The sequence below is a fragment of the Solanum pennellii genome, chromosome 10, assembly GCF_001406875.1.
Source record: "Solanum pennellii chromosome 10, SPENNV200".
Classification (NCBI taxonomy): Eukaryota; Viridiplantae; Streptophyta; class Magnoliopsida; order Solanales; family Solanaceae; genus Solanum; species Solanum pennellii.
Window position 1 is genome coordinate 18,862,072 of NC_028646.1, and position 24,730 is coordinate 18,886,801.

The 24,730-nt window shown below is 31.5% G+C and overlaps 1 pseudogene; it reads right to left on the reverse strand.

Moving 5' to 3' along the window:
- Nucleotides 1-2,709: 2,709 nt before the first annotated feature.
- The window catches only part of LOC107001118, a 30,208-nt pseudogene continuing 8,187 nt past the window's right edge, over nucleotides 2,710-24,730 (reverse strand).

Genomic DNA, 24,730 nt, shown 5'->3' on the forward strand with positions numbered 1-24,730 from the left:
ATAAAAAATTTCCACGCGAAACGCGTGTAATTTTACTAGTTAAGACAATAAATTTTAAACTGTATTACAATATAAATGAATCATGATAAAATTTTGTATGTATGTTGGTATCTTTTATGTTTTTAGTACATATTCAATTATGCTCTATGAATAGTACAAGTATGGGCAAACTATCTATTGCACATATCATAGAAAATTGGGCAATATTGATTAGTAATTAAGAACTAAATAATGCAGTTACAGTAAAAAAGGCATTCAAAATATACACTAAATATCAATAAAAACCAAATATGTCATATATAATCTATTAAAACCATATGACATAAGTACTTAATTATTTCTAGCTTCGAAAAAGTAAGTAAAACATGTAATTTACTCAATTGGAAAAACTAAAAGACTGTTGTTCTAAGATTGAAAACGATTTTTAATTTTTATGTTTTCCACAATAATCAAGGAATGCATGAATAATAATGTAAAATAGCAAATAAGAACAAATTTCCTCTTGGAGATGGGGCAAGTGTTATGGATGTTGTTATGGATGTTGCAAGGTCTTCCTTATAAAAATGAACCCCTTAAGTCATAAAAAAAATGTAAAGTTAGCGATAAACTTCATTAATAAACGTTCTGAACTTATTATCTGTAATAATTTGTTACTAGATTTGCTTATATTTATGGTTATTCCCAAGAACTTGGACACATGTTATTTCTTTTCTTTCTTCAAATCATTACCACATGTAACTTACTACAATATACCGGTAAGGTAAATTGAGTTTTATTAGAGAGCCGGCTCTATGCTTTCAAAAATACAACATTTGCCTTTTGGAGCCTCAAATGCTTGACAAGAATAAATTGTGTTTGACTTTTTATAGAAAAATTAATTATTTATGATAAAAGTATATTTATTTTAAGAAAAAGAAATTATTTTATTCCATTTAACATCTTTTGTACTTTTTTAAAAATTAGAATTAACAGTTAAATGTGTTGAACAAAGTCAATTTTTTTTTTGTTTCAATCATTACTCTAAGGATATTAAAATGAGGTATACCTAGTTATAAACTTTTTAATTTAAATTCTATGGTTGTAACACTTATATTTATTTAATTTTATCAACTTATTACATATATCTTTATGTTAACAAAACAAATAATAATTGTTTTACTTAAATGATATTTTTCAATGTTAAGTTTATAAAATCTTACATAAAACTAGTAACTGATAAAAAAAATACTAATTACTAATATTTTCTATCAAAATAGTGTAATTCTTTTTAAAAAATAAATATATAAATGAAGTGTATTTATATTTTAGACGGTGAATTGAAATTTATCCTTAGACCCCCAATTACTTTTAACCGCCCTTGAGTCTAAAGATTTTCGCATTAACGCATTCCACGTAAGGAAACATTTAATACCACTTCCATAGAATGGTTTTGTGGAAATTTTACTAAACCCAACTTTTGAGTGAATTGAACATTTAGTTGCTTGTAATGTAATTGTATGATCTACCATTCGATAAATCAGTTCCCAAATGAGATCATCATCATAATGTACATCATCTCTCTTGAAAATTTAATTTGTAGAAGCATCCAAATTTGTCTTACTTATGTACCTTATCTTGAAGAAACTTAAGCATCTGCACTATGTTGTGACACAGAACAATCTAGATCTTGTCTGACTCGCTCTCTATTCTTACCTCTACCTTTTTCATCAGTACCTTTACTAGCATTTGTTCTACTGAAGTCTTTTCCTATGGAATTAAAAAACTTTGCTTTCGTTTCCTCAATACGGTTGTTATCACATGTCTGTTCTATAATATCAAAGGGGCAGGCTATTTTTTAGGATTTTGGCATTCACTATATTTCTTCTTTAAGGGAGTAGGTAATATAACATCCAAACAATGAGTTTCTAGTGTTTTTGATAAAGTCAAATTATTTAATGAATCATCTTTTGGCATATCGCGTTTATATTTATCTCTTACCTTTTTTTTATTTAGTGCATTGAAATCTTACTTTCTTATCAATATAAAAAAATCTATCCAAACATTCTTTGATATTCTTGGAGTTCTTTTATTCTTTGGAACTTGAATTCATCACCTCCGACATATTCTTTCTAAAGATAATTTCAAATATGTATTGGTGATGGGAGAAATATAATTCTCTTTATTTGTGTTATGATGGGAGAACTTGAATTCATCACCTCCACGTGACACTTTATTTGATTTATAGTGGGATTATTTTGTAATAGATAAATTTTATAATCCTCTTCAGTGTCTTTCTTCCTAACGATCAAGGGCCTCCAAGTGTTTTTCCGTTCTCACAACTCTATAAATGATAATATTAGTAGCTAAAAACAGCAAGAGTAATTCATGAAAAACTATTTGTGAAATCAATCTTTTCCTTCACAGCTCCTTAAGAAAAATAGCTCTAGATTCCACCCATCAATTTTTAAGGAAAATAAATTTAGGGACATAACAATGGAAGAAAAGTTGAAGGATAAATTATGTATTGCATTCGACAACTTTCTATTATTAAGTATCCAAAGACATGTATTTACAGACTTGAACAACTGAAATAGAAATAAAGTCATAAATACTAGGTGTCTAACTTAATAGAACTATTGCAACGGAAAATTTTGTAATTTTCAATAAACGATTCGACATATACACAAAAGATTACCAGGCCTTCAATCTTTAACCTAACAAAGATAGCTCTTATGCTTCTATATTATTTTCTTGAAGCAACATCAGGAAAGCTTGTAGAGTGTTTGTATCACCTCTAAGATGCTTTTGAGTAAACTCAAGGAGAGTCGGACATGTAAAGTCAAGATATAGTCAAGGGTTTTTGTAGTCCACCAATTTAGTTGGTGGACTCACCACCTTATCTTTCTCTGGACAAAGAAAGAAAGAAAGTGTTTTTCTAGGATTCTCGTTGTTATCAACTACTATATGCAAGAAACTTTTGAATCTTCCATTTTATTAGGCATGTTAAACGACAAACACTAAATATGTTACATTCATATTTTAAGTCTAAGAATCCATGATGTATATCATTGTGCGTCATGTGGAAAGATCATATATAATGTTTTTCACTAAAAATGCATTATTTGGTTAATTGCTTTTTTTATATCATTTATATGTAATACATATGGATAATAAATAAGATTGGTAAATATTTGCAGTATGTAAATTTTCTTACCATAAATATTTCGCCTACATTAACCACAAAAGCATTAAAATATGACCGGATGAGTACTATTCGTTTTCCACAAAAACCTATGTCCGCTAAAATAATCTTGATGGAGAATGGTTAATGATGTTTAATCATAGCGAGGTCCTATTTCTAAGGTGAGCTCGAGTTTATGGCACTGGACATAATTGAGTCTCATTATGAATTCATTATCTTCATAAAATAAATTTCAAGTGGCTCTTCGGTACACCTAGGCTCGTCCCTTAAAGTTTCATGATCCTAAGGGAAAGTGTTCTCATGGAATTTCAATTGTCTTGATAAAAATTCATCTATAATTAAAAGGAAAACAAAAGGTTAATTGATTTAAATAACAGAAAAATAAACACTCCTTTTGTTTCCATTTTATTTTTGTTAAATTTTGATTTGACATGAAATTAAAGAAAATAAAGAAAGACTTTTGAATTAAAAAGTCTTAGGCAATATATATATATATATATATATATATATATATATATATATATATAATATACATGTATAACATGTAATTTAGTGGTCTTAAACATTACATACCAAAAACGGGAAAAAACTACATTTTTTATTAAACATACCAAAAATAGAAGTACAAGAAAAAATAGAAAAAGATGAGAACTAAGATAGTCGATTGTCCTTACCATATTATTACCCAATGTCCTTTTGAAATACTCCTGAACTATGTGAGATGAGATTTCTTTCAGGAGAGTAACGTAAAGAGAGTGTCTTTTTCGAAGGGAGTTTTGAAGAAAACCTACTAGTTAAGCTTCTGGCATAACCAAAATGTTAACTGATTTTGTTTTGAGCTTTATTCTTTTCATAGAAAGGCATTTAAAGGAACATGTCCATATAACGATGGGAACTAGAGAAGAGATTAGCATCAAAATCGTGGTTCACTACAAGAAAGAAACCATGACTACTGAATCCCTGACAAGAAAGCATGGATGCTTGTTGGTTTATGGTAGGGTCACCAGAGAAAAAAATAAGGGGAACATTACAACCCTAGGTTTATCGTCGTGTGGCCATATACAATTTAAGAGAACATTGGACTCATTTTTCACATGAGATGCATCAAAGATAAATGGTTTTTCCTCACCAAGAAAATTTAACGACTTGTTTCTGTCATTATGGAAAAGCAAATGGGAAAGGAATTTGGGCAAGAAAGATATTCAGTATTGACTTGGAAAGTTCTATCCTATACCAGAAAACTATGTTAGTAGATGGGGTGTTTGATTATTAATTTGATCACATGAGTGGATATCGAAGACTTCAAAGAACACTACGACTTTACGGAAAAAAATCTTGACGAGTAAAATTCAAAAAATTGATCTTATCATGGAAGAGTAATTTATAAATGTCCATGTTTGAAGGTGTGTCATGAAATGGAGCTGGGAACTCAAATTCCATTCTACTTCCTCCGTGCAAGCTACAAGTGCGCGTTAACTTCTCAAGGGGGTGGGGGAGCTATGGAGGGAATGTCGCAAGTAAAGTCTTGGAAAACCCCAAAAAATCATTAATTACTGGAAAATTACGTTCTTCAGAGCTATTGGTGAACCAGAGGAGTTCTTGATAATTTTCAACAATTTCTAGTGCTAAAGATAAGATAATCACTCCCTTAATATGTAATTCGATTCATAGAACTTAGAATCTCGAGAATTATCATTGGTTAAGGGTATTGGTTTAACACCCTCCAAACTAGTAGGCTAAATTAAAGTTTGACCTGAGGGTTAGAGTCCTAGTAATAAATCCCCATAATTCAAATGAAGGGTATCAAGTTAGAAAATCTATTTACGATCCCCCACAGACAATCCAAGGGTCCTTGAGGAGGACCCTAAATATTACCCACAAAAAAGTGATCCACGAAATGGATGACCCACACCTCGTGGGTGAGATGTCGTGGGTCAAGATCCCAAAAACAATGTTGCAGAATACCACCCATGCTTTACCACTATTAGCGGTGGGTCCACTCATGGACCATGGGCGTGGTCTCATGGATGAGGTGTAATGTTTATTTAAAACGGTTTAGTAGGGGCTTTGTGGTATTTTCCTAAATAAATTAAGTGATATATTTTACCCAAGTTTATAAAAACTATATAAATACTTTAGGGTCTTTATTATGTCATCCTAAATTATTATTTTGAAAACCCAAAAGAAATTCAATTCGAGACGATGATGAAAAAGGAGAAGGAGAATGAGAAGGAGAAGAAGAACGAGAAAGAGAAGGACAATAAAAAAGAGGAGAAGAAGAATGATACGGAGAAGGAGAAAGAGAAGAACAAGAAGGAGGAGGAGGAGTAGGATAAGGAGAAGGAGAAGGTGAAAAAGAAGGCGAAGGTGAAGGAGAATCAGCAGGCTACAAGACGGAAGATGAAGAGGAGGATAAGGAGAAGGTCAAGCTAGGATAAGAGGCCAATTAAAAAAGATGAAGAAGGAGGAGGAGGATGAGGCGTCGTCGTCATAGTAGTAGTAGTAGGAGTAGTAGGAGGTTGGGGTTAAGGAGGACGGAGGAGGAGGAGGAAGAGGAGGTCGTAGTGGAGGAGGAGGAGAAGGTGGTGTTAGTGGAGGAGGAGGACAAGAAGAAGAATAAGAAAGAGAATACGAAGAAGGACAAGAAGATGAATGAGATATTTTTTATAAATTTTTTTTCAAAATCTATGGTAAAATATAGCTTTGAAAGTATTTCCTTTATTAGATTCTGATTCAAACAACATATAAACTTGAAGGGCAATCAAGTTCAAGTTGAAAAAATTTGTATGTTGTTTCATCGGAAGACAATCAAGAAGGGAAATTGTTGTCCCAAATAACAAGTCTGTAGTCACAAGAACTCAGGACTTAATTCCATCAAACCAGAATGCCATTATTGGGGTGGGGGGGGGGGGGGGGGGAATTGAAGAGCCTTCTAAAAGTTAGAGGGAACAAAGCCTCTACGATAGTTCGACCATTTTTGCTATTCCATCTTGATATTTAACATAAAGTTTTTTTATAATATTCAAGATGCTTCTGAGAAACTCGAGGGATATAGAACTATAGTAGGAATTACTGGTTGGAGTGGATTCTACTAGGAAATCCATTAGCATACATACACTTCCTAAGATGACGATTTTATAGTTGAAGCGGTTTGATTATCAAAGCTATGGAAGTACCAAATTGCATAATCCTATGCATTAATGCACATGTTTATGCCATTTTGTACTTCCATAGATTCCATAACGAAACCTCTACAAGTGTAAAATCTTCACCTGAAAGTGTATATATGCTGATTTATTTCCTAGCAGTAGTCCATCAAACTGTTCCTATAGTACTTTTATATCCCTCATGTGTCTGAGGGGTGGAAAAGAGATTGAGAGAATATTGAATGTTATGAACAAATTCGTTGTGAAATATAAAGATGGAATACCTATTAGAACGACTTTACTACCTCTCACTTTTACAAGGATCTTCATCAACCCCCCAATAAAGGCATTCATGTTTGAAGGAACGAATTCATGTGTTCTTCTGGCTACGGACTTGTTCTTTGGGCCAACATTTTCCCATTGTTCATCGTCTTCTGATAAAACAACAGACGATATTTTCCTACTTGAACCTTATTGACCATCAAGGTTTAGTATGCTTAAAATTTTTGATAGATGTTTTTGTATTGTTTGAAACATATTCAAAAAATTGGAAAATACTTTCAGAGATAAGTTTGACCATATATTTCGAAAATTTTTTCCTAAATGTTCTCAAATATCCGAACAATTTGTTGAGAAGGGTTTAAAAGTGCTTGATCTCCTGACCAACAAATTTTATCTATTTTTATGAAAATTTTATAAAAGGAAACATTTTTCAAGATATGTTTGACCATAGATTTCAAATGATAATTTGAAAATATGTCCTTTAAAAGCTTTGAAATATTAATAATAATCTAAATGCTAAGAATGGCTTAATAATGCATAAAGTTTGAGTATAATTTTTTTTAATAAAATGTATATAGACATATCTGCACATAATATAGCATAATCATAGGTAGAGATATTTCAATGCTTTTGAAATGGAAATTTTCCATCTCTGATTTGAAATATATGGTCAAACATATCTTTAAAAACATTTCCTTTTTAAAAATGTTCTTCAAAATATATAAAACTATAACTCTTAATATTGAGATATAAGTTCTTTCTAGAATGTACATGGACAAATCTAAATAGAATATAACATAATCATAGGTAGAGAGATATTTAAAGTTTTTTTCCAATTGATTTTCCTTAAATAGATTTCCTTATATAGTTTCAAAAAACTGTTATTCTTAAAATAAAATTATTGTAAAACTAACTAAATTAATATAGGTGATACAAAAAAATATTATTAATTTGAAGGTTTATAATTTAATAGATAAATAAATATTTATTTATTTATAGAGTATGTTGGGATTTAGAAAATGTTAATTTTTTTGTATCAAAATTATTGTATTTGAATAATTTAACTATTATAATCATTCATTTTACATGAAATAAAGTTTTGTTTTACATAAAGTGCAATGAATAGAACAAAACATTGTATCTTATTAAGTTGTGTATCCTAATTATTGTATTCAATATTTTATGCCTTATGCCTCAATTCAAGTAAAAGGTCAGATTTTTGTGAACAACGAATTGTACTCCATTCATCAAAATTTTAATGCATTTATGGTTAACATAGGAGATTCTCTATTAGACATCAATAACTCTTAAAATATCGTACCATCTCATAGAATAAGAGTTATTGATGTCTAATAGAGAATCTCCCATAAAAGTTATATTACTTTCATATATAAGTGAGGTTGAGTTTGTTATTTCATTTGTTTAACAAACTAATTTTTTTAATTGTTTTACATCATTTATTTATATATATCGCATATGTTTTAAGTTGCTTTATATACATACTTTGATTTAAGCATGTTCTTGAGTTTAGTAGACCCAAGGTAAGTTCATCTTAATCCCCTCAATCTTAAGTCGTCGTATAGCTTTCCAAATTGCATACTCATACATTCAATGTATTGATGCCTATTGGCCTACTTTATTTCATGACGCAGACGCAGGTAACCAGGATCAGTATGCAACGCACCGTTGATCACGTTGAACACTTCAAATTAACTTTGTGAGCCTCCTTGAATTTCGAGGACATCCCTTATAGTGATTTTCTAGTTTAGTTCATTGGGATGTTGTGTGGTCTACCCCTACATCCATTTAAATTATTAGACTATACGTAAACAAATAGACGATTAGTATTTCAGTTGTGGAGTCTAATTATCTTATATTTCATGTGTTAAAGTGTTGAGACTATGTAATTTTTGCCAAGATAATTATTAAAGTTATACTATGAGAATGCTTTTAATTATTTTATTGAGATGATCATAGTCTTCCACTACGGTAAGTAGGTTAGGCCTAGGGTTCGTTCAACGCAAGCAATGGTGCTGGGTGCTGACCACGTCTAGGATGTACGCTCTAGGCATTACAGCAACGAACTTCGTCAGTAACTTATGATAAATTGTTACCAGGTAATAGTTTTTTATAATAATTTGTGAATAAAGAGGATTAGAAATTATCTTTTTTGTTTACCTATAATATTTATCAATTATTAATTCCCATTTTTAGTCAGTTCTTTTGTGAACAAGTCATTTTAGAAGAGGTTGCAGTGGCCGTAACAAAAAGTTTCTGAATACACACATTCCTTTTTGAAGAATCTTGATGAGAATTTGCACTTTGTTGAGTCAAAATGTAGTCTAGATATTATCGAACTCCTTCTCCCTTTTCCCATTAGTCCCTTCGGTAGATTTTCTTCAACTGAAGTCTTTTTCTATTAGTGCCACAAGATTATATTTAATTTATCTTGATAATAGGAACAATATAGTTCCAACTTCTTGTGATAGTGCATTCTGTATGTATTGAAAAGGACCGAGTAGAAATATTTGTTTTACATTGATTGACCAAAATATATTCTCTAAACTATCGAATGTACTTTATATTCTTCATGATAATGATTGTTTTGATTTTTTTTAACATGTGAGATTCTGATATGAGTAAATATGCTTGGTATATTGGATGATAATAACATATAATGGTGAAATAATAAGTTTTTCGATGGAATTGATATCTTGTTATATATTTTATTTATATGTGTTTTTGAGAAGCATATATGTTTTCATCCTGTCAAACTTTGCTAGTGCATTTATGAATCTGACACATGAAATTTGTGAAGTAGTACTTTAAAGAAAATAATTGTTGAGTTAAATCCTTCAGTAATTTTATTTATTGATTAGTATATGTAATCTTTACATGGAGAACTACATAAATATTTAATGGGGAATTTTTTAAAGATAAATTATAAATTTCTAGTAGAATAATTTTTTATTTAGTATGTTAAGAATAATTAAAATTAATTATTTGGAATAATTTTATAATATGGAGCATTAATAATAATTTTGTGGTCCCGATAGTACCCATATTTATTTAGAAATCAGAATACTATTTTTAAGGAGAAAAGAGGAGACTAGCGTGAGTTTTTCTTTTAAAAATAAATCAATAGTGTATTTTTCTGAAGAAATTAGGCTCTACTTTATTCTCCTTTTTGAATTGGACGAAATCACTATAAGTAGGATTCTCTTAACTTAGAAAAACATTGAATGTTTCTATTCATACATGCCCACCCAAGTATTGAGAGAGTTCTCATGTGAATTAAAGATCATTGTAGAAGGTTACACAACCCTTGTCTATCTTTTGGATTAACTTGATGCTCTATCTAACTTTGGAATTCGCTTAAAGGAAGATACATTTAAGTTGTGGATTCACTTAACTGTATCGGTTCACGCTTTAAGAGGTAATTCTTGAATAAAATTTCAAAAAGTTTATGTGTTCTAGCATAATTGTATATGATCTAGCATAAACGATTTGGTTTTCTATATTTTTCATTTAGGCACTAAGATTCTTATATGCTCTATTGTGCAAATATTATCTAACTATTGGAATGAAGACCTAAGTTTTCATGTAAATATATAGCCTAATTTAGTTATACATACTTTTTTAATGGATATTAGTACTTCATTTTGTTCGTAGTAACTTATATAGTGACAGAAAAGGAAGACACTGCATCTGTCTGCGGAAGTTGTGTTCACAGTGATGGTAATATTTTTTTGCAAATATAATATGTATAATATATTTCAAATAACTTACAAAGTTTACCTACATGTGATTGTTCCTATGTATTTGAGAAGAATAATTTTTTTTGTATTAAATAAGAATTAGTTGTTTTGACGACAAAAGTGGATTGTTGAATTATGATTGTTAATAAGATACAATGGGGTGATTTATTTATTAGTCATTAGAAAATACTCAGTGTAACATATACAAATTGTCCTAAATAAATCTGTTTTAGTAAAGGTTTGTTTACTCGAGTGGATATTAATATTTAGATACTAGTAACACTTAATTATTGAGAATAGACATTAAATGTTTTCATTGATATGAGAGGTAAAAATATAATATCTTTAATACTCGGGTGAATTCATCGAGAGGGAAATTTCCATAGTGGTGTGTATGTTTTAATCAAAGGAAATACATATAACATTATGCTAATGATATTATTATTAAAGGATAAGGAAATCTGAATAAACTTGTGGGAATCTTTAACTATGCTCATAAAAATAATTTCTTTTCAAATTTGGTCATTTTTTAGGAGGTCATGAATTTTTTGATCTCTGATTTACTTGAAATTTTATTGTTCCCTCTAAAATTATTTTGATGAGTTTAAGTAGTTTGTTATATTAATATTTAATTTGAATATTATAATATCATTCTTTGTATCAGTCATGTTTATATTGAATTTAAAATATGATTGTACATAGTAATTTAACATGAATTGATGTGTGATAGGAATGTAGACATAGTGTTTTAATTTTTAAAAATTCTTAAATCACTTGAATTTAAATTTGTCATAGCTTTTGGAATAATTTTTCTTTAGAAAGATCAATTTACCTTATATTTTGTGAGTTCATTGATAACGCCCTATTAAAAAGTAATCATTGCTATGTGGTTATGATTTAAAATCGTTCATTGGAATTTAAATGTGATTAACTATGAATGACATCCTTTGTATTTATTTTATTCATGTTATATGTAGTATATTATTACACATGATGAGTTAACATGAATAGATATATGATATGTATATAGATCTAATATTTATTTTTAATCATTTGAATATCAATTGATCACAACTTGGGAGATAAACATTTTTTTGAACTATGAATGATCTGAAGTTAGGTAGGCTTAATAGAAAATAACAAATTGTAAAACACTTATTTTAATGAAGTGATTTGACAATTATAGGTTGTTTAGATATGCTTTTATTTATTTTTTGATTTGAAAAAAATAATTTTAATGAAATTTACTCAACTAAAATATAGTGGTGATTAACACTATTCAGCATGGTCTTCACGACTAAATTTAGTGAAGTATTGAGTTAATGTGTTGACTTAGAACTTCCTCCATATGAAATGAAATAAATTCAAGTCTTTAAAATTTAATCGCTAATTTTGGTAACTTGTGTTGACTCTCAATATCTCAATAGTATTAGAATGGATCAAGGAATTTAGAGATAATAAAATTGACATAACAGTATTAACATAGACTCTCCATCTGAGTTACTTTTTATCTAAAATTCTTGAAGTGAATATCTGACTTTACAAATTTATATTGCATCAGTAGTAATTTTTTCTTTAAAAATTTGTCGCTCAAGATACATGAATATCTAAGAGGTGTGTTTTGAATTCTAAATTTCAATATATACATAAACATTTTGATTTTAAAAAAACAGTACTTAGATAATTTAAATAATTTTTAGAATTTTGTCCTTTATTGTTGATTAGTATATATATTTTACTAATGATAATATGTGATAGGAATTACTTAACGAAATATCTAAAATAATATTTTTGACAAACAATATTTTTCGACCAAATTAATAATAGTTTTTTAGTTCAAAAAAAGGAAACTCTAATTGATCAGAAATTTGATAGATTCATAAGAACGACGTAATAAGAAATATTATATTTTGGGATTGTTATATGAGATTTTGATCATATTTTGTTATAGGGGCCCCTCCCTTCATTACAAAGATTGAAAAGATGTGAAGTATTAATTTTATGTATTGGCTTTGACCTTCCTCCCCATCAAATGAAATCAATACACGTCACTATGTATTTAATTGTCTAATTTTAATAATATGTACTATCTCTCCTAAGCTAAGTAATATATGAATAGATATATGTAACCATATGATTTTCACCTGACTTAAACTAGCAGTAGACTCTCCATCTGAGTAAGGTCTATATAATTGCATGGAGTGAATAATTGGTTATTGTACATGTGTAATGCATGAGTATTTTTCCAATCCCATCGATTAGCTATTCAAGATTTATGGATGTATATTAATAAATGAACACTGAATGTTGTTATTAGTATTATTTAAAATATTATGATATATTTAATGTATTATCTCTCATTCTGAATAGACATTACGCACCCACTTAGTACTACTTAACCGTTTCTTTAGGTAGAGATAAGATATTTATTCAAAGAATGAAATATAAATGTACCTTAAGTTAGAAGGAATTATTTTAAATTTCTATGTAGAGTATAAATGTATCTTAATATTTAATATATCTGTTCGTAACTCTCCAATCATTGAGTTTGGTGTATATTTTATTTTTTGTTGTATATTTGTGTCTGTTTTTTAGTATTATGTCTCATGAATTGAATTATATTAATCTATTTTTTAAATTTAATGAAACTTATTTGTACATTATATAGCCTCTAAGTCATTTATTCGGAATAGTATTTGGTGGTTGGTCAATGGATGAACATAATGGTTCATGGAAAGTTCAGTCACTACAAACACGTGAGTCGTGTTTTGAAGGAAATAGACTAAGATAACTTTCCTCTTAAAAAGGAAAACGAGGTAGTATTAAGTTATAATTAATCAATTCTTATTTGCGTAATAAAAGTGCATATGGGCAATAGGTGAATTTAAGTATCTTGAGTTTTATAAAAATGTTACTCATGATATGAATTTTTTTGATGTTTCTTTCACGACATGAGTCTACACCCTAATCCTGGCTTACTAAAGTGGAAGACTCACTTAAGCACGCAAAAGAATAAAACTCAAATAAAATTCAATATACTAAACTTATCAAGGTTTTAACTCAAATGAACAACTTTAAATAAAATTAATATATTCAACTAGGTTTAAAAAAGACAACTTTAGTCTTTAAAACAATTCATAAAATATAAAATTAACAAAGCCTCGTTAGCTATACTAAATATCTATCAAGCCTCTAACTGATAATTATAGAAGTCGGGAATAAAACCACGACATCCTAACTAAACTGAAAAGTAAGTGAAATCCTTCAGAAATAAGGAGGCCTACCAAGACTAACTCTAACTCTAGATGTATCAACGAAAATCATGTTGATGATCCTAAATACTTGTGTGTGCATGATCAAAAAATGTAGGCCAAATGTCTCATAAAATGAAATGTATGATTATGTATGGTTATTTATAAAGCATAACAAAGCTTGAAATTTGAATAAAATGGAAACATACTAACCTCTTTTAAAATTCACTTAAGTCAAATCAAAAATACGATGCTAAACTTAACGATTAGATAGTGAACTTCAAAAATATGATACTCGAATCAATGAAGCGCACTTTAACTGTAGAAACTCAACTTAAGTTACTCAACTCATGATATCTAACTGAATCATTTCAATATAAAGTAGTTTAAAACAAGTGCAATATAAATAAAAGTTTTGAAAAAAATGATGTGAACTCTGTGTACATAACAAGGATACAACATATCTCTTAAAGGTATATGAAGTATAATTAACTGATGTATATATATATTAATACAATAAATTATGTGGAAGTTTCTCTAACCAACAACCATTATTTAAGAGTTATAGTGATGATACAACACTACTCGCCCCATGCTATCCGGCCATCCTAACCTTTCCAGGTTATAGGACCTTAATTGCCTAATGGATCCACTAGTAAATTGAGAAAAGAATTCATCTAAAATGTGTGACCCTTTTCTACCCATTATGGAAAAATGGTTTTATGGAGACTTGAGTTAATTTTAAACTCGCACCCCCACATCGGTGCTAATTACTAGTCCTAAATATATACTGACTCTTAGTTTATCAAAAAACATATTGATTCTGTGGCTTGAAATTAATGCTCAAAATGTAACTTTTAAAACTCTATTGCCTACTTCTTTCATTTTATAAAGTTATTACTTCTGTCTGAAAACTAGCCCGTAGTCTCTCTACTTATTTAAATGTGACAACATTTGTAACTCTTAGGGATTATTTAGTCCCCTTATAACTTTTGGGAATGAACTCAACTCTTTACTCTTGCTTAACATGTAACTTGAGCCTTAAAGCAATGTTTAAAATGTATGTTAAAGACTCTCGTAAATCTTTAAGAACTTTACTTTAACTTGCCCTCAACTTCTAGACTTGACTCTTAACTTCTCTATAATTAAAGTATGAATTCAAGGATCATGATCTCATGTTTATGAATGATTTCTTTCTTTTCATCTCCGAGATTTCATGCAGAATTATGAGCATGAAATACTCAACTCGAGAACTCAAAGGAACCTCTCATCTCAACATTTTTCTACGCATATGGTTCATGCAAAATTATGGGCATGAACAATTAATATCAAAGACTACATAACTACATGGAACTCATGTAGATTACCCTTTTGATTCTCTTTTATACCTCCTCAATACTTAGTTCAATCAACGATTTATCTCAAGGAATTCACAATTTAACTTGAAGACATTCTTGAACTCTACTTTTAACTCTCTCTTTAATCTGAATTATAAATTGAAGAGTTTCATGATATGAATGATCTAGGTGATATTGTAGACTCATGAATACATTATCCTCACTCTCGTGCTCAGTTACTTGCGTCTTGAAACAAGTTTCTAGAAGTTGTAGAATACTCATCCACAGGGCTCGAAAGGACTCTTTCAAAAGGTTAGGAAGAACTCTCAAAACATTAATAATGATTTTACCATGGATTTGAATCATTATTTCAAGGTTGTGATTCATCTAAGATTTCCAGGTTTTTAGAATTAGTTTAAAGTACTTAGAATAAAAAGGAGTGAGGATACACTTTAAATGAGCGCAAACAAAGGGAACAGGGGCAAATTGGATGGGGCAGGCAACCCCAGGGCTATGGGTTATGTGGGGAACCAACACCTGTATAATAGAGAAGATTTTGAGATTGTATGGAAGGGGCAGTGTACCAGGACCAGACCCAGAAATTCATTCGAAAGTCCTTGCTCGTATTCTCACCCTAAGTCGCGTAAAATGAAGCTAGTTTTCCCAATCACTTGTATGAGATTACTTAAATTATTTACACTCTAATATAATGAAATCCACTCTCAAGATGAACAATTTCATCCCAAGAATTCATCAAAAACCAAATACAACAAGATTTAAAATGAACCTCAAGAACACCTATCAAGAACTCATCGAGAACTCTAATCTTTAAACTTTAAGCATGATTTTTCACTGAAAAAATAAAAAGATTGGACTGTGGGTGAACTAAAACAACACTATAGAAGCTTACATACAACTTAGGTATTAGATCCATGGCGAAAATCCACAGCTAAACTCATCGACGTCGATGAACGCCTTCATCCATTCCGTATTTCTCCTCTTTACTCTTCTTTTTTCTTCTTACCTCTTCTTGAACTCTAAACTAAAACCTACGTGTAGATTAGTATTATAACTTAAAAGGATAAGAACCCTGAAATATTACAAAAATCGAATCAAATTTGATTGGGTGAGGAAAGAACTAAAATATCCCTCACCATTGTTGGCTAACTTTCCTCAACTAGACAATCTAAGTTAAAAAGTTTATATCTCACTAATACAAACTCGAAACATAGAAAACACGGGGATTTTGGAAAGATAATCCAAAGATATTTCCTACTATATCTTGTAGAACAGTTAACACATTCTGCATTAGGAGTATTGGGCGTTTGAAGTTGACCCAAAACTCATACATAACTTAACTTGCAAAATTTCAGATTTTTCTATTTCCAATTTAATTCTTATTTGAACTCAAATTGCTAAATCTAGTGACCTGACCTTAAGACTTAATAAATTTTAATTACTTTTTAAAATCTCAATCACTACGCTGAATGGTTTAATTCTTAGTTCGAAAAAACTTTTCTTGGGTATTATAATTTTGTAAGTCTGAATGTCTTGATAAACTCAAAATATTAAAGATACCTGAAAAATAGAATGATGATAAATATATAATGTCACTACAATTTGATTGTAGTGATGCAAGCCTCTCTGCAAAGCTCATGAGTCACTTATCTTATTAAATAATTTCATTTCAATTGTCTACACGATACACTCTATGATTGATTGGTATTAAAGTGAAAACAAGTACACTCTTATACAAATGGTAAGATTAATTGTTTACCTATTATTATTTACTTTTTGTCACGACCACAGTCTAGACTCTAGACAAGACCGGCGTCGGTAACCTCTCAGAGGTCGCTGACAACCCTACTTACGTCATCCTTACCTCGTCTAGGTTAATTTTAACGGAAAATTTGAAACTTTTTGTTTCTTAAAATACATACTAATCATTCTATTCGGTTCATAATTGTTAACCACCAACCATCTAACATTAAGATTATCAAATGAAAGAAATAGGTTAATATAGCATTAAATGTATACTTTCAAAAATGGTACCAATACAATGTCTGAAAAAACGGAAAGAAACGTTACTGGAACATACCCCACTAGATAAATCCTATGTCAAGATTGAATTTAATGCTCAATCATCCTTGTAAGCATGAGGGACTACCAAGTCCGGATGAATGCTCCATGTCCGGATAGTTTCAGCGTCAACCTATAACTCTAGCGTCCACCTGTGCCTGCACCCAAAATTCTAGAGTTGTATAGGGTAAGTATACAGTTGTACTTAGTATGTGTATGTGCAAGCACACACCAAGAACATTCATGAGTATAAATATCTCTTTTCTAACAACATGATTGTAAAAGGTCAAGTTAGTAGACTTGCCAAATTGTGATTAGGAAAGTGGTTGATCTTTCAAAATTTTTATTAGGAATGCTTATGAGCTTCCCAAATTTTGATTAGGAAATTTATGCCATGAGAGTCACATGCATCATCATACTTAACACTTTGCAGACAACACACAACAACGTACACATAGCACATATTATAATTCATATAACATATAACATTGTTCATATCATTCACTCGTATGCCATAAGACCTTGGAATATTGGACTTGAAATCAAGATTTCAAAAAAATGAGGGATCAACATATGGGACCTTAACTAGGGAGTCAGATTTCGCAAACACAGAGTCTTCTTTATTCATTCACACATACTTCATTTCTTTTCATTCATGGGCTAGTGTAATAACTAACTGTACCTAGGATGTAGTTTAAGTCTTTCATCGTGTTCTTTGTGCAATGACCAAGTTACCTAATGTCATTTCTTGAATGTAGCTCACCTCTTGATTATCCTATCCTTATACCTTTGGTATCATTCATTTCATTATGTAAATCATATGAGGTTGTCCTCATTCATTAATTGGGAACTATAACTTTAACCGACATAGATCATGTGAGCATCATGAAATCTACTGTCATGAAAACCCACACCAAAAATAGGTGAATCACCGGCCAAGGTGACCCAAAACATGCTAGCATACATGGGAATTGAAACCCTCAAGATCCCTATATTGGCAGTATAGGTTCGAAGAGTAGGGTATATAAGGATACCCATAAACTGGATGCCGGAGAGTGTCATCTCATGAGAGTTACGTGAAACTCCGCCCTTCTTGAAAGAAGGCATCACCGCTCATAGCTAATCTATCGGTGCTCAGTATAAAGTACCATTACATTCAACTCATACATCATCCAAGTTGGCTTCTAGTATGAGGACATCATAGCTCAATAGTTGGTTTCACATCTCTTCATTAGTATTAAGTGTGTTAATCTCAATACTTTCATTAGAGTGTTCATCGATACTGGTCTCTTCATTAACTTTGCACTCTCATAGGTCAGTATGATTTGGTAACATTTTCTTAGGGTGATTTCAGATTGCTCTCATCTTTTACATTAATCTCATAGAATGTTGTCACCACATTCATCAACATTAGCACATTTTCTCTTCATAATTACTCACCCCTTTTTACGTGAATGTTCATTTCATCACATGCCAATGCACTTGGTCATTTGTGTGTTTAACACTCTTACTTAACCCTTCTAGGGTTTCATCATTAGATTACGTAATAATCATTTCATCATATGCCTATGCACTTTGCCATTTAGTATGTTTTACACTCGTACGTAACCCTTCTATGGTTACATCATTTGATTAAATACATCTTAGGTTCACTTATTTTTACACATATGCTAGACTTATGGATCTATATATACAAGCCATTTGGCTTCATTCATACTTCGTTTAAGTAATTCATATCTTTATAAGATTATGTAGTACAAGACTTATGCATCTTATATGTATGCTAAAATCTCGATTTAAATCTAAGTATGCAGCATTATTTGTTGGAGTTTTCATTTACGTATGACTTATGCATCTATACGGAATTTGGGCAAGGGAACCCAATTTCGAATCCCTTCTATAACACTTACATTTTTTTAATCTATTGTATTTTGTTCCACATGACATTGGACCCTAGATCGAACCCCATTATCAACGTTTCTTTTTTTTTTCTCCTTCAAATTACCCTCTTACTTGGCCAAGGGGTTGCATGATCAAACCCCCACAACCCCTTTAATTTTTTAATCTATTTCTCCCTGTATATTTCGAGTTGATAATGAGTTTGTGGGATCAAAACCCCACAACCTTTCTTTAAATTTTTTTTTATTCTACTCCGCAAATCTACCTAGGAGGTCGTGGGTTCGATTCCCACACGCCTCCCCCTGTATTTTTCTTTTATTCACCTTCTTAAATCTACCTACGAGGTCGTGGGTTTGATTTCCACATGCCTCCCCCTTTATTTTTCTTTTATTCTCGTCCTTAAATCTGATTGAGAGGTTGTGGGTTCGAATCCTACTCCTCTCATTCTTATGTTTTTTCTTTTAAGTTACATTTTCCAACCAATACCATGGTTCGAATACCCTTCACCACATTTCTTTTTACTTCTTTATTTTCATGATTTTTAACATGGTGAGGTCACGGGTTCAATCCTCCATGACCTCACTATTTTTAATTATTTTTTTTTATACATTTTGAACCGTCTTTGCTGACCGAAATTCATCACTAGAAGCTGAAATTTTTTGTTTAATATTACATCATCTTTTCATTGAGTTACACCTTAGATCTTAGGGGAATTTTGTAGTGCATTTAAAACGTTTTAGGTGCGTTTTAATGCATTTGTTTAGCCAGGAGATGATCCCTCAAATTAGAAATATTTCAACTCATATGAACATCACATTTACATCAACATGTGTACATGAATTATAAAGAACTATAATGCCATTTCAAGACCTAAACCATGAACAATGGCCACAGAAACACATACCTACACACGTAGTTTCATTTTCGGAAACATCAGCATAAGTCACATAATTCCAAAAATACATATAAAGACACAATCATAACGAAAACAAATTTCATCCTTAGTTTTCTACTAGCAAACATAACTAACCTATGATTCAATCAGAGCTAGTGACAGGGATATGCAACGGAGAACAATCCTAGTTTTCGGAATGAATATTCTGAACCTAAAGGGGTCTCTTGGGAAAGGGACCAAGAGAGAAGAGAACCAATACCTTTTTGACGTTAAAACCACAACTAACCCCTCCAAATACACGTCTAAATACAATAGCTTAAATACAAACTTTACGCAAAAACCCTCTCTTTGCCTAACATGTTTGATTAGTTGTTTGTTTATAATTTTTGTTGTGAGTTATTCAAGTGTGAAGAACTTTGGTTTACCTACTGTTTTTTTTTGGTTATTTTGGAGAGAAAAACGTGAGTTAGTGTGATAGAGACGTGAGAGAGAGATGAGTGTGGGAGAGAAGAGTTTTCTTAGGCTTAGGAGTCTAGTTTACGACAAAGTAAAATAAGGTTTTATTTAATTATTAAAAATCCTATTTCCTTTTATTTTAGATCAGATAATAACTAATAAATATAAATTAATTACATTAATTTACCAACTTAAATTAAAAACAATTTAATATATTGTTTCCACCTAGGTTCGAACCCGGGTTGAGCAAGACTTCACTTCAAGAGCCTAATTTTGGCCCTCTCTCCCCAAAATGCCCTCCACCTTATTAATTAATTAATTAATCATATATTTAGGGTATTTTCGATACGACCCTTAGCATGGAAAAAAGACCATTTTACCCCTAGACCCTCAAAACCTATGATTTCCTCTTTTTAAGTCCGGTTAAGACTCTTTCGAGTAAATCTTCATATTCGAGAGCCCTCTATGGTTACGCCCAACCATTGCTAGAAGAAATAACTCCCCAAGTTAGTTGGCTTGGATGTAGCAACGGTTCCGAGGTCTGGTTATACGGGAATCAATTCGTGTGAACCCAGTCTAATCGTTGGCATTCTAGACACAATAAGCATTTCTTATCTTATCCATTTTTAGGGTTGTTTCACTTTGTTTCTTTTCAGATAGGTTGTACAACCCTGTATCATATTAATACCAAAAATCAGTTTTTTAGAAAATATGCATGCAATCTATGATGGCCATCGATGGACCCTTGCTTGACCCACAGTCGGTTCTACACATCCTTGGATTGGGTAAGAAACCCCCAAAAACTCTGCCCAGAAAAATTTGACAAAGTGTCGAACAATGGACGGATCTACGCTCCATCGGTTAGATAATGGTCCGTAGTCTATGTCCATTGATCGACACCCCATTCACCCAATTTCTTAAATAAACCACAGTTGACCAGCACGAACCGTCATTAGATCTACTGTCCTCAGGTCTGACCGTAGGTGGAAACTAAAAGACAGTTAGGGGGGAAATGAAGTTGGGTAAACTTGAATTGATCATAACTCTTAGCACAAAATGAATTAGGTGTCCAATGACATACCCAAATATAGATAATTGAATTATATTTCAATAGACACCAATCCTTCTAAAACAAGACCTCAGAATATATGGGTATTCCTATTTTAGTAAAGGCCCACTGAACAGACCCAACCTACAGACCCAAACAACGGACCGTCAGTGATCGTTGTTTGGTTCGACAGCTCTTAACTCAAGGGACTTTTTGCCTTTTACCACTCCATTTAAACCCTAAGATATGGCATTTTGACCCTAAATCATCATATTTTTGTATGTTTAAGCCTAGAAAAATAACTAAAACTTAGAAAATTAGATTCAAGAAAAGAGGAACAGGTCAAGAACCCTAGTTAAATAACGCATTAAGGTTTCCTCAGTTCCATCTCCCAAATCAAGATATTTCTCCATGGATTTCATAACTAGGTATATGGAATTTCACTAGTAGGTTCCTTTAACCCATTGAGTCCCTTGTTTTCAGACATTTGTGGATTCTTTCATCATTATTAAAGCTAGGGTTTCTATAACTTTGATAGAACTTCATAAATTTATTTAATATATGTTCCGCATAAGATTGTAAAATTATTATTTAGTTTATTTCTTGAATTTCATAATCCTAGATATGTATTTCTTTAGTTCTTGAATTTCAAATGTTAGTTCACATATTTTAGTTACTTCTGATATAGATGCCTGAGTTATAAATTCATAATTACCACATTAAATTTTGCATTTATGTTTGCATGTCAAGTTTTGATCTATCCAATATTGACTCAAATTAAGACATAATAAGTTAACTACATAAATCAATGGGAGTAGCATAATACCGAGTTGGACTAGGGTTCAAGGTACCGAATAAGTACCAAAACTACTAGCCAAGTAGGTTGTAAGTACCCTTTGTTAGCAATCACTTTAGTGATGCCATTATACTTCTAGAAAGGTATATTGGGTCATCTCGATGGGGTGTATACATAGGAATCCACATTTAGCTCATGTGTTTTTATTATCGGTTATTAGTGTTTCCCACAGCTCAATAAGACTATTTTGCATTGACCATTTATCAGTATAATTAGTATTCAGTTTCACCATGTCATATATTGGTCATTACATTTAGTTAGCTTTGAAATTTATTATATCATGTTCAGATTATTATACTTGCTTTTATGCTTGTTCAATTATGTTTTATTTCAGCTTTATTACATTCTACATGCTCAATACCTTAAAGTACTAACGCATACATGCGTTACATCTTCTCGTGATGTAGCTTCATGTTCTCAGCATCCATATCAAGGTTAGATCGATTTCCGATCTCCAGTTCAGCAGATTCAGTGGTGAGTCCTTCTTCTCCGAGGACAAAAGTCATGAGTTTTTATTTCAGTATTTTAGTCATTTAATTTCAGTTTTTGCTAGAGTTAGATTGGTCTTGTTCTAGTATTTCTAGTCTAGTTTAGAGGCTATTTTCAAACATAGTTAGTTTTAACTTAGTATTGAGTTAATATTTATTTTATATTAAACTCACAAGTATTTCAAATATATCAATTATATAATATGAGTATTCCCCATATTTTCAATTTCAAATATGATTTAGCTTCTAAATTTTGTTTTTTATCTTTAGTATGATCGTGATTATGGCAGCAGAGTTAGCTTTGGATCACTTGTCGTTCTAAGTTCCGTGTCAGCGTCTCAGTCGATTGTAGAACTAGAATTGTTCGTTTTCAGTTTCTAGATGAACCAATCTTAGAATAGAAGGGTACTAGCTTCGCGCTTATGGGTCCATTTATTTCTTACCTTGATGCCAGAAAGATGATATCTAAGGGTTATCTCTATTATATAGTTTGGGTTAAGGATTCTAGCCTTAAAACCCTAGCTCTTGAGTCAGTTCCAGTAGTTTGTGAATTTCCAGAAGTATTTTAGAAAGATCTTCCTGGGGTTCCTCTCGAAAGGGAAATCGACTTTTGAATTGATCTCCTTCAAGATACACAACATAGTTCTATACATCCTTAAGGAATGTCTCCATCAAAGCTTATGTAATTAACCGAGTAGTTGAAAGTCCTTCTAGATAAGGGCTTCATTATACCTAATATTTCACCACGGGGTGTACCAGTGTTCTTTGTATTGAAGAAAGATGGTTCTCTCAGAATGTTCATTGACTATAGACAGCTAAACATGGTCACAATCAAGAATATGTATCCCATACCCAATATTGATGACTTGTTTGACCAACTTCAAGGTGCTAGTTACTTCTCAAAGATAGACCTAAGATCGGGTTATTATCAACTTAGAGTTAGAGATAGTGAAATTTAGAAATCAACTTTAAAAACTTGGTATGATCATTCTGAATTTTTAGTAATGTCATTTACACTAACAAATGATCCTACAACTTTCATGGATTTGATGAACTGAGTGTTCAAATAGTATGTGGACCTCTCCATTATCGTCTTCACTGATGATATCCTCATTTACGCTAGGAATGAGGAAAAACATGCGAGCCTTTTAAGAACTATTCTACAGACTCTATAGGATCAACAATTATTCTCTAAGTTTAGAAAATATGTGTTATTGTTTCAAACCGTTGCTTTCTTTGGTCATATTGTATCTAGCAAAACAATCCGAGTGGATTCACAAAAAAATAGAAGTATTGAAACAATGGACCTGACCTCCCCCTTCTACACATATAAGAAGATTCTTAGGTCTAGCGTCTTATTATAGACGCTTCGTGAAAGGATTATTGACCATAGCCTCACCATTGACTAGGTTAACTCAAAAGATGGTCAAGTTTCAATGGTCCTATGTGTGTGAGAAAATCTTTGAAGAATTGTAAACTAGATTGACTACAACTCCTATTTTAACTCTACCAGAGGGTTCAGATGGTTATGTGATCTATTGTGATGCATCCAGAGTTGGACTAGGTTGTGTGTTGATGTAGAGAAATGAGGTTATAGATTATTCATCTAGACAGACTATGTAACAACCTGTTTAGTCATTTTGAGCAGCAGATTTTATTTCTGGAAAAACTGTGTGAGTCGACGGAACCCACGACGGACCGTCATGGGCACGACGGGCCGTCGAGGGTTTCTCGTTCCAGAACACTTAGACTTCTGAAATTTGGGTACTGAAATCGACTCTCTGAACTTCGTAACGGAATGGCAGGACGGACCGTCACAGGCGTTACGGGCCGTCACAGACTCTTGGTAAAAATCTAGTCTCTGAACTCTGTGACGGAGCAGTAGGACGGACCGTCGCAGGCACGACGGCCCGTCACAGGCTGCGTAATCCCAGGCTGGGTCGGATTTCTGTTAGTTATTTAAGGGGCGTTTTTGACTATTCCTACTTTAATTATAAAGTTAGAGGGTTAATCTTAATATCCACTAATTAACTTAAGGTTACCTCTTTTAACCT